Source organism: Hoplias malabaricus, chromosome 6, assembly GCF_029633855.1.
Source record: "Hoplias malabaricus isolate fHopMal1 chromosome 6, fHopMal1.hap1, whole genome shotgun sequence".
Classification (NCBI taxonomy): domain Eukaryota; kingdom Metazoa; phylum Chordata; class Actinopteri; order Characiformes; family Erythrinidae; genus Hoplias; species Hoplias malabaricus.
In genome coordinates, this window is record NC_089805.1 from 6,208,246 (window position 1) to 6,220,699 (window position 12,454).

Below are 12,454 nucleotides of genomic sequence, written 5' to 3' on the forward strand. Positions count from 1 at the left end.
AACCCTGAATTATTACCTAGCAATAATGTTAACCTGTCACATGTTCTAGGCTAAGGCTGGCTGTCTTTTTTGGATGCTATATTACCTGATGTATACCAGAGTCGTTCATATGTTCAGGTGCTGAGGACCTAGACAGACACATCCTGAGTCAAATCGTTTTTTCTTTTGGAATCAACCCCCTGTAGCATTGCAATTGGTAGAGACCAAAGTGCAGTGGTAAATCAATAAATAACGGTAAAAATCATAGTTTATTTTTGAGGGATATTAATAATATAGAAGTGCAAGGGTCTAAGATTCACTCAAATCCAGTTTCTTTATCCAGTGTTGGTGTCATTCTGTTTACATGCTTTTACATATGTAAACCAAACTGAGCTTCATTTTAGTTTATGATCCATATTAAGTATTAGTCCTCAGATTATAAAGCAGCAGCTCTTTTGAAGGTAAAGAGAGAATCATTAAGAGCACAGTCAGATAGTTGATGTCAACATTTAGAGGGAATATACCCATCGTACCTCCCCAGATATCACTGAAACTCCACAGTAGTAATGTTAATTCTAGCCGTAATTTTTTCTGTCTACACCTCTCTGGACTACTCTGTCAAAACCCTATGGCCTATGTTTATAATTGATTTTAATACACTTTGTTAATTAGTTTTTGAAGCCCTAGTATTTTTTTAAGCTTCAACAGAGCTGGGTTTTCCTGAGGTGAAAAAAAGACATGAAACACAATATGCCAGTTTGTTTACTAGCTACATTGAAAACATACAGCTTGGTCTCAAGACTTATAATCTGATAATCTTTTATTGGAAAATTAAATGTTAACCAATAAACTAATTATATATATATATTGTACAATATTATCACTGTTTAAAATGACTGTGATATTTGTCTCTTTGGCAGTTGTTGTAGAAGAACCACAGTCGTTTTATAAAAATTTGTCCGAAACATGATTTTTTTCCCTTTTGTTCCTTCTTAGGTTTGACAGTTTTACAAACTGGATGTTGGAATAAACTGATCTCTCACACCCAACTGGAATTATGAAAGCCGTGTGGACAAATCAGCACAGAGGACCTGGCCTGAGCCTTTTAACGGTGAGAGAAGCCACAACAATTATTCAGTGATTTCTTTTTTTGAGACTCTGGGCTTGCTTTCATGTGGGATGTGTATTTGTAGAGAACACGTCCTGAAAGCGAGCAATAGATGGCGTAGTTACGCTAGTCAATGTAAAGAGTCACTACATCACTACAAACCCAAGACTTATATATTCATTAACAGCTAAATTGTATTGATTTGTGATAATTAAATATGATTGCTTGGCTATCAGGTCCCAATCCTGGTTGAAACTGTATTCCCTTCTTCTCTTTTTTTGCTTTATAGAGCCAGTTTGCCAGATCTTAGTCTTGGATAAAAATTCACTAAGAGTGGTGATTCTGCACTGAAATTCCATTTTAGTTTTGGCTAATATGCCTCCTGTGGTCTATATTTATGGCACTTTTCCAACAGCTTATTACATAGAAACATTAAATTAAAATGGGTTTATAAGAGCTGGACTAATATATGCAGAAATTTTTGGGAGTCGACTTTAGGGGCTTTCGTATATTATTAAACATGCTTTTAGCTGTTTTCTGATTTGCAGTTTAATTTTGTTTTTATTTGGACTTGTACCTACCTCGTAGATGTAAAGTTAGACAATAGTTTGTCAGATGCAGCACAGTTTATTTGTCATCCTCTAGTCATCAAATCTGGAACACCGATGCAGGTTCTAGGCTGGAATTTTACAATAGTTGGGTTGACACTATACCTGGCCAGTCAAGTGTATTAGCAGTTGCAGTTGTAAGACTTGTTTGACTCAACCTGGCACTGTGCAGACCGATCGCCGCCTAGCTCTGTGTGGTGCATGCCGGTTAGTTATTTGTCCAACTTACATCTGCGCCACTGACTTGTCATGATGATGTGTACCTTTATAATCTTGCGAGTGCAAGGCAGCTGAAGGTTTGTTTACACCAACTGGGTGAGGTCAGAGATGGCGTGATGATGACAGAGCTTAAACCTCTCTTTTTTTTCTCCATTCTAAATGTATATCTCCATCATGTATCTTAAAGACCCTGAATGTACAGTGATAATATCATACTCTCTGGTATTTATTTTACTATTTTAATTACGATGTATTTTATATCCTGGAATTCTGTGAGATCTGCCAGAGTTAGGTTGCAGGTGGCTACTGTCTGCCTTGATGGTTCTGTTCTCTGGGCTAGATAAACTCCAACAGCAATGCTGTGTCTGATCTACTAACATAGCTAAACATGATCCACAACATAAACAATACTGCACTGTGGTTGTCCCAAACGCTGAAGTACAGCGTGAAGGGGTCTAACAATTTATGTAGAGCAACAGATGGACTAAATTCTGTAAGCAGTACAACCACAGAATGCACCTGTATGATAAGTGGAGCTGAAAAAATGGACAATGAGGCTGATTGGTTTAATGGAGGTTTAACTGCATGAGGGACACCTTTTTTCCCCCTGATCTAACACACAAACAGGGCAACGCAGAGAGCCTTTCTCATCGTAAGATGTATGTATTAGGGAAGAATAGTTGAACATGCTGTAGAGGAGGTTTTGTAGTAATAGGACTGTGTTGAATTTAGGGAGCCGCGCCTGGGTGTTTATCAAATCGGGGCGCTTTTAAAGCTTATGGAAAATGATTATATTTGTAGTTGAAATAGCACATTAGCTCCCTCTAGCCGAGAAGACGAGAGAGAGAGAGAGAGAGAGAGAGAGAGAGAGAGAGAGAGAGAGAGAGAGTATTCGCTCTAGCGGCGGCTGAGAGGAATGTCTCCCACTGCCCTGCTCTCGTTTTCTGTTTGTCAGACTTGAAATCCGAGGGAGAGGAGCTAGCCGCCATTTTCCTAGCGTCGCTCCCTCTGCAACAACAACAATAAAAATCGGTCAAATCCACATAAAAACGCAGAAATAAAGTCGACAGGGAGCTGTTTTTGAACAGGGAGAACACGGGGCACGCAAAACGTCGTCCACGAGCGGATAATACTGGTTTATTTGGCTATTTTTCGGCGTGTGTTCGTGGCCTTTGTGGCTGAAGCAGGGCGAGCGGGTTTGGTTCCTTGTAGCTTCACTGCCCCGTTTTTTTTCTTTCGCCCATTTCGTGACTGCGAAAACGGAGAGCCACCGGAGCTGGAGCTCCACCGGAGAGAAGGGGCAAAACCACAGTATTACCGCGGGCACCTGCATCTGGGTCATTTTATTTCACTGGTATTTCATTATTGTTCCTTTTAATTCTCAAACTGTAGCTTCGTTACCGAAATTCCCCCGGAATCGGCTCCTTCATCACGTGGTAGGTTCCTCCTTTTTTCTTTGTTACTTCGGCACTGTAAGATAACTTGGGGGGGATTTTTTAATAAATATATATCATTATCTGTACCTCCACTTACATTCTATGGTCGTAGTTGTGCAGTTACAGTCTCAGTTATTAATGTTTTACGTGTTGGGCTTTATTTGTCTAGGATACTCGAGTTTCGCGTTGCTTTTGCTGTTTTGCGTAGCTTTTAATGTTTAATTAACCTTCCCAGTTCAGCTCTTTTTGTTCACGTTTAAACCGTTAAGGTACGCGACGTTTCCAAAGTCAGATATTCAGACGTTCAAGGTTGCAAAATTTCAGTCTCCCTGTCTGTTATTTATCTGCATTTTCATCGGCGGGCAAGAAAGTGTTCGCGAATGTGCACAGACTTCAGCTTTAAGCGCCTCGCTGGAGTCTCACTTATAGTCTGTTATAAATGTAGTGCACAGCGTTGTGCCTTTTGTGAGTGAGTGTGTTAATTCTGGGTTGGATAACGCGCATGGACGGACTATTTTCTGGGGTTCTCTTCATCATGACGTTAAGGACGGCGCGTCATTTCAGTGTTTCTTAGCCTCTGCATTTCACAAGCTCCAATGAAACTTTGAGTCTTGCGAGAAGAAAGGGCTGTGAGCAGACACACGCTGCTCAGTGCGGGCTGGCGTGGTCGTCTTCTTTTACTCCACTTCAGTGGTAGTGGTGCAGGGATACGCCACGTTTTGCCCAGCAGGATTGCAGGATTTTGTGTGTGTGTGTGTGTGTGTGTGTGTGCTTTAATCTCCTTGGCCACCCCCTTTTATGGAGGACTCTTGCGTTTTAACCACTTTCAGAGGAATGATCATTTATTTGTGCCTCAAGTTGTCAGTGAACATGTGCAGTGTATTTGTAACGTATTTGTAAATGACGCAACGTCCTAAATGTTTGCTCTGAGGCTGAACATGGGAGTTTTCCATAACAGGCTTGATTACATAATTTTTCCCATTCCTGGCTGAAGTTCTGAACCTCCAGCCTGAGCGATGTGAAGGACTGCTCTGTTGGAAATCATCCACCAACTCCATATTTCTTATTGACTACAACAATCCCCAGTTCGTAGCTGGAACCTGTTAGCATTTTTTGTTTCCACAGTTTCTGGCATTTTTTTTTTTTGCCTTCTTTTTAATAGCGTACAGACCTCTTTAACATATGCTTAGTGTTTGACATTCTGTACTTTTCCATCATATAATCTGTGTGGTACATTTAATATCCTTGAACCAAGCATGTCGACTCTGAGGTTAAATAACATTGTGAGGCTGTTTTTTTGGGGTTGGAAGGAGAAATGTAAAGTAAAATGTATTCACTGCTTTTATGGAAGTAAATATAAAAGCCAGCTCTGTGCTTGGGTCTGTAATTTAATTTAATTTTATTCTTTTGTGCTGGGGTAATTACAAGAAAACCTAACCATGCTTATTGCCAGTTTAAAAGTGAATTTTGTGTTTGTCTGTTAGTCACATTCCCCGTCCTGTGCTGTGTGTAGATATTGAAGGTCTTTGTGGCGTCGCCAGCGTAAAGCTGCGTTCAATCTTGACCCAGGCCTTGGTGTGTTTCCTCTTTTGTCGTGTCATGTTGTTTGTTACTGCTGCTTTTTATCACTGTGGGCAGTGTAGTACAGATTCCAAGTATGTTTAGTTCCTTGTTTGATAAGTGATGCTTCAGCAGCGTGCTATCTAATTAGCTTTACACCCAGGTCACGCCCTAAGTGTCACTTTTGTAATTTGTCTGTATTATTATTATTGTCTCCAAGGGGAGACCCAAGGGGCAGCATGTGAAGAGAGAATTATATCAGCCTTCTATTTCCTCTTGTATTAAAGTCCTCAGATTCAGCAATGCCCCACATCCTCACAGGATGTTATGTAACAGGTCAGCGAGAGAAGTGTTGTAATTTATTCAGGGTGGTGCAGTCACTGGGACATTTGCTTTGGAACATTTTTTTTTTTTTTCAGTAAACCTGATTTTTAGTCTCTGGGCTTACTGCTTTGCTGCCATGTTCTGACTAGGAGGACCAGTTATGGATATTGTGGGTCAATAAAATTACAGATGCAACATCTGCTGACTGTAATGGTTTATAAACGAAGCCTTTGCCTTGTATTTTGGAATTGACAGTTTTACTGTCACACATCCGTTAGCTATTGAACTGTATGTTATTTCGGGCCTCTCTTGTTGCTGCCTTTCAAAGCCAATCGTAAGTGGGAGATGAAACCTCTATGAATAATCTGATGTAGGACGTTTAACTACATGTTTGTATCTTTTCACACTCCTCCACAAATCTTCCTTAAGCTGAATGTGTTTATGAAGGGACAGTAAGGACACTTTGTTTTGTTTTTGGTTTTTTTTTTTTAATGACACTCCAGGCAAGCTTACGATTTGTTTAGTTTTTTTGTTTCTGACGTATTTAAGCTAAAATGACTAGTTCCTTCCTCATTTGCAAGGTGGTGAGATGGCAGAGAGACCAAACGAAAAGTGAAATTAAATAAGGGAAGGTTATATGTAGTGACTGACTCTGCCTGAGCATGTCAAGGTGAGTCTTCTGGAAAGTTCAAGACCGGGTTCTGTAGAGAGACTTGTATCAGTTGCCTCTTTAGATATGGTTGTGGAAAAGGAGTTGAGGCAAACACTGTATGAAGTAATGTGGTCAAAATACTCCTGCTGTAGGCCTAAAGGTTTAAATATTTACTACTGCACTGTATTTTCCCACCATACTTAATGGTATATTAGCAGGGATTATGTTTATATACACACACTCCTATATTTATTACTGCATAATACTACACAGTCCAAAAAATATCAGAGCCAGTGTATTGCCTCCTAACAGCTGTTTTGGAATTACCTTATTTGACATGGGCTGGTCTGTGAAATAACATGGCTCTTTGACTATAGCACATCAAGCTTCTTTAAATTGCATGTTTATGAATACAAACTGAGTGACGCTGAAAAAAAAAATACAACCATAGGGACAACAGGAAAACTGTCCAATACACTATATAGAAAAACGCATGGGGGCAGTGCTGAAATTGTGTAGTTATTTTGTTAGTTGCTGTTTTATTTTTTTATGGTTGTTTTTCATAATCATATTTAAAAAAAGGAATGATGGTTCCCAGTTTGGATTACGAGCTATATGCGGTAAATGGTGTAACCGGACAAAACAAATTAACAAGTTAACACGAGAGAAGAATCTGTTAGTAAACGGTACCACTGCACTACATTTGACGCAGAGGCAGAAAATTAATTGACCGGGGTTCAAAGGTGATTGAGGAGGAAAATAAATTAAAAACACTACATAAAATTTGTTTTCTTTGAGAAATAATAGAATACAATATCACATATACCTCACACACACAACTGATCAGGGTTTGATTGTTCGGCGTGCTTAGTGCCTACAGTAAAAACTTTGTGTATTCCTTTATTTGCATATTCCAGCCTTCTGCCATGTATTGGACTGTCTGTACACAGTAAGCCCTCATTAAAAGACCACACACATTGTATTTTACTACTACTACTATGACTCTACTTCAACTAATCTTTGGTGCCAATCTGTTTACCATTTAAAGCCAGTCAGAATGGCTGCTTTTCCCCAAGGTCCAACGTGCCTGTCCAGACAAGGCTTTGCTTTCTCTTGTTTTGTAGTGTGTAATATTTTAAGCTCTTTTTAATGAAGTGCTTTCTGATAGACGTTTGTAAACTGGCTAAGCTGGGAATACTTCAGACATGTGGAAGAGATTTTTTTTATGATTTCTGAAGAATCTAGTTAAATGTGCTGCTGCTGATGCTTTAAGTGCATTTTGTTGGTTTGCTGATAGTTTTCAGTAGCTTTTTGGATGGGGGAAAAAAGACTAATGAAAATGGTGCATGACACCATTGAGATTGTCAGAGCAGGTGAGAAACACAAGCAGTGTGGAGTATTTGGCCAAACCCAGCCTATAGTCTAAAGTTCACTGTATTGTTTCATGGCCTAATAGCACAATTACATTCTTCCGTGTCCCTCTGAGAAAAACATAGTTTGGACACCTTAGGATGACTCATTCTGCAAAAATTGGGTTTTTGACAAATTGATTATCATTTGCAATATGGCAGTATAACAAGACGTTTTCATGGGGTCCAAAACCAAGTTTTTCTAAAGTTTACATCACAAACAACACAGTGCACCAGGAATAATCACTGAGTGAAATTTTTTTTTTAATCCAATACAGTGGAACCTCTACTTACGAACTTGATAAGTTCTGTAACACGGTTTGTAAGTAGAAAAGTTTTTCTCGAGTCAATTTTCCCCTTTTTAAAAGAATGGAAAGGCAATTAATGCGTTCCAGCCCCCACCCTGAAATTCACCCTTTTTGCACTGATATATGTTTACAACACTCTCAAATTAAAAAATACATGTAGCATTACTAAAAATAAAAAGGAAATACAGTGGTAACAGTAGTAAACGACTGGCTGGAGGAGTAACACAGGCACTTGCTGTATGACGGGAGGTGGGGGGTGGGTGGAATAACAGTGTAGGTGGGTGAATGTGGGGAGACAAAGCGTAGATATGACTTAGCACGAATTTCGATGTCTGCTATTTACACTAATGCTAAAGCTACAATTTGCTAATCTTAAAAGCTCACTCAAGTCTGGGCGCGCTGGGAGACTCGCCTATTGGGGTCAGTGGCCATTTCCAGCCTCGGGTTCGTTTCTAGAGTCATGGTTCGTTGGTGGAGGCAAAAAAATATTCAAATGCCCGGTTCATATCTTGGAAAGTTCGTTAGTAGAGGTTCCACTGTATATTATATCGTGTTACAGTAAATCCAGATAAACAGAATTAATTATGCTCACTTTTTAATAAAACATGGTCGTTGTGCTCAAAGCACTTACACCCCTATAAGGAAACAATTAATTTCTTTTCATTTGTTCTCAAAGGGCCTGAGGCTCTTGCTAGTTGTATTCTGTACCATCCTTGTGGCTTGTTATCTCAGTGGAAAATGAAAGATTTTTACTGGAAGTGGCATATGATAATTTGAGCTGTAAGAATCTTATCTTAAGGATTGTTTGTTCAGCCTCTGCCTTGTGGTAAGACTAGTATTGGCTGCTTTGCATGCAGGTCAACAATATTACAAACCAGTGTTTTTGTGCAAACTGTAAGATGATGGACTTTGGAAAAAGCATCACTAGTGGGTGGTAACTTGCCATTGGAAAAATAGGGCTGTGGGTCAGTTTGCTCTCCGTTGTAGCATAAGCCAGTGATTGTGTATGTGTAAACATATATTCTTAGCAAGTATGTGAGTGATAAAAAGTGTGTTTACTCAACTCATTTTGTTTTGTACTGAAGTTAATTGTTGAGTCTGCCAGCTCTTGGATTTGTCTTGTGTAACATATTTTACAGAATAGGATTGTGAACACTTCAAAATTATGACGTGTATGCTGTGTCAAAGACCCATGTACGGTTCTGTGTCTTTAAATACAAGGCATGACTGGGGATGTCACTGCTCGCAAATGGGTGGGGAAAAACACAAGCCCAGTAGCCCACCACAGTTGAGTTTAGCACTGAGTTTGGGTTTAAACACAGAGGAAGGAAGCTGAAAACAAACAAAACATTCAGTCGACCCTTCGCCCTCAGTCATCCACACAGCTATGGGGCTTTATCATCTAAATGTGTGATTTGAGCTGGAGTTTGCTGTAAAATAATCTGCTGTGGTGTGCTATAGTGCCTGTTAGGTGGTCAACTATGCTTCTAAACAGTGTAGAGCCCATGCTATTTAGCTTATTTTCAAACTTTTCTGTTCCTCCAGCACCAGTCGCAGAAAGTTGCTCTCTCAGAAACAGGTTTTTATCGTCAACATGTGTTGGTGTGCCCTCTCGGGCTGTGCTGAGCTGAACTGCACTGCACAGGGTAGCAGCTGTGGAATGCAAGTGCTCCCCTGGTGCCAACTTTTTTCCTGCATTGCAGCTACTCATTGACTGAAAAAGGGATGCTGAGGAATTATTAGTGAGAGTGGGGACCATTTGTAAGATCATGAAAAAGCAAACGCTAGAAAATGCAGCAGGGAAACTGCTTGTGGCATAGAAAGTAAATTATCTGCTTCTATGTTAATGCTACATTGCTCAGCTGTTATCCGGTTGATGCTAGCTGAGGATGCTACCCTACTCTGCTGCTACACTATGGACGCGACACTCAGCTGCTGCACTGAGGACACACTGCTGCTCGGCTGCTACACTGAGGACAGAACTCTGCTCCACTTCTAAGCTGAGAATACTAAGCGGCTCGTCTGGTACATGGAGGATGCTGTGCTGCTTGGCTCCGCGAGGCAGAGATGCTGAACTGTTCCCCTAGGTGCTAGTTAAATCAAGCCTAAGCCTAGCTTTGAGTATGGGGTTTTGGAAAGCAACCTCCTTCACCACAGTGGTTTTATATCTTTGTATTTATTAATAGAGCTGTTAGAGCAATAAAAACTTTGGAACCTGCACGACGACAGGAGATGTGGTAATGACATTTACATCAAAAAGATTTCTCAGAAGCTTTGAACTTGAAAAGAATGAAAATTAAATGTTGGCATTGACTGAATAATAGTTTTTCCAGATTAATAATTGGGTGCTCTTTAGTGCTCTGGGCTCATTAATTATTTTACATAAATTACAATTAAAACCTTATTTCAGCATGTGACATTTGGAATTGGATAGAGGGCTGTTTTCTGAATTCGTGATGAAATGCAGGTATAACTACTGCTCTTATTGAGTTTTATTAGAGGGTGCACAGAATGGAATGTGGAATATAGCATGTAACTGCTGGAATATAGTGACTGTACAAATTTGACTACTAGCTTGTTTACAATAAAAGATCACATACAGTCACAAAGTGTTTTGTCTGTTAAGATAGCATAAGTGGGGCTAACATAGATGAACATTGGAGCCTCCTTGAGTAAGCTCAGATATTTCAAACTTATAACAAATATAATTTGGAGGTTTATTCTTCCAGTAAAGATTTAAACTGTAAGCCTATCTCATTGTTATTAAAGCCTTTTGGTTTAGCTGTATCTGAGGATATAATATGGGTCTCTTAACACCAGCAATTAACAGTCTGCACAATAATATATGAAACTAAACTTAACGTTAGCATTATGGCATTACGTTGCCATCTTGTCCCTCAGAAACATCTGTATGTGAATCAGCTGAAATGATGGTGAAAGGGCTTGTTTGAATCTGAAGCTAACAGATTCTAGCATTCAGAGCTACTATAGTTTGTTACATTGTCTCCTATATAGACTTATAGAGGTGAGTCTACTGTCTGCACTTTGACATATCTAAACCCCTCACATGCTTGTTTTCTGCAGACAATAGTGCTCCAGAACTCAGTATAAGGGTGATGACCGTTTTTCCCATGTGTAGTTTATACATGGATTACATAAGAATCTCTACCAATATCTAGGAAAGTTGTTAACCAAACAGCAAGTTTTCTCTTGCTTCAAAAATAGTTCTTTCATTTTACACAACAGTGCCAATGATTGGGGCATGCTCTGTTGCCACATGTTTTCAAACTGTTGATCAGCCAACCTGATATGGTACGTTGAGTTCTCACTGGCACATTGCCACCCTTACTTCTATGTGGGAAGATTTCCAGTGGTATGCCTGTGTAGTCCCAGATTGCATTTGGAGTCAGGCTTTTGCCACTGTTTATAAGCTTTTTGACTCTGTTTTTAAGACTTTAACAGCAAGAGTTAATTGATCAAACATATAATCCAGGTTTTGTGCATAGATTTCCAAACTATGGAACACTTCTGGTCTGGTTTGCACCCTTCTTTATTTCCTTCTTCTTCTCTTCTCTTTTACACTAGTGAGTTAAAATGTAGCCCAAGTTTCATAGATATGGTTTTGGGTGTTGAGGTTCCTAGTTGGTATGAACTTGAGATGGCTACAAGTTACAATGTTGGCTATTGTTTCAGATCAACTTACATGGTTTTTGTATCTGACCCACTTTGGGCACATGCAGTGCCAGAACTAGAGATGTTATATTTTTTTCTACTATGTTTAAAAAAAAAAAGACTAATTTAATCTAAACAAAGGCTCTTACTCTATTATCCACCAGAGGAAATACAAATACACAGTAAGCGCCATGACATGCCAAATGACCTGGCATGGTGAGGAAGTTTTTCTATTTCAGCATAGATTTGTTATAGGACTCAACCAGATAAAATATTTTTTTCCCTGTCTTATTAAATTCCAGTGTTAGTTTTCTTTTAAAAGGAGTATGCTTGTGTGCACTGTATAATGGTTGCAATATTCACATCATTCTCCAGTTTATTCATTTGTGTAAAAATGAGATAAATGTATCTTAAATGCACAGTGAGAAAAGCATCCTCTTTTGGTTATACAGGATAAAGAGTGGCAACCAGCATTTCAATTGAAAATGACTAACACATATGTCAGAAATGGACCAGATTGGAGTGAAAAATGAAATGTATCCAAAGAGCAGGATATGACCCTTTTTAAATAAAGGAATTGCAAAAATAACTTAAGATTTGCAAGATTCTTTGGCCTTAAATAAGTGTAAACTAAATATTTGTGCAAAGTTTTCCCTTGTGGACCCTTTCCCTCCTCTGGTCATTATGAAAAACAACAGCTGACGTCTTCATAGGTGTGTCACGGAAAAGGGAAAAGTTACACATAACTCAGAGGCACTGATTTTTTTTCGCTTCCTCAGTCGTGGTCAAAAGCTAGAGATGCTATTCTGAAGAATTTACATTACAGATCCCTGTGTTACTGCCACCCCATATTCACAGAAAGGATGTGTTTAAAGCTTATATAAATGTAAAAATTATAGTTAATGTAAACATTGAAACAGAGCGTATTATTATGCTGTAAACATTGCATCTTTCAAAAAGTTAGATCTTTAGATGTTCTTGCTTTAAATTAATTCAGCACATCTGTGTCTGCAGGACACCAATTTCTCACACTAATCTCTGTTGTCAGTGATATTCAGTCATGTTCAGAACCAAATGCGCATCAAGACCCTCCATATCATCCTCTACTCTGGCACATTATTCTTTCTTACATGTATAACTGGCTTTATTTTGAGGGCCTCATTGTACACACTTAAATAT

At 39.1% G+C, this 12,454-nt stretch overlaps 1 protein-coding gene across 4 annotated transcripts in view; it reads left to right on the forward strand.

Moving 5' to 3' along the window:
* Positions 1 to 12,454, forward strand: part of kansl1b (KAT8 regulatory NSL complex subunit 1b) — a 67,442-nt gene that overhangs the window by 1,575 nt on the left and 53,413 nt on the right. For 3 of the 4 annotated variants that reach the window (XM_066673871.1, XM_066673874.1, XM_066673872.1), the window contains exon 2: positions 976 to 1,090. The gene's annotated coding sequence lies outside the window, so the exon portion shown is untranslated. Of the gene's footprint in view, positions 1 to 975; positions 1,091 to 2,813; positions 3,351 to 12,454 lie in introns of those variants that run through there. The other variant, XM_066673873.1, reaches the window with a different exon arrangement.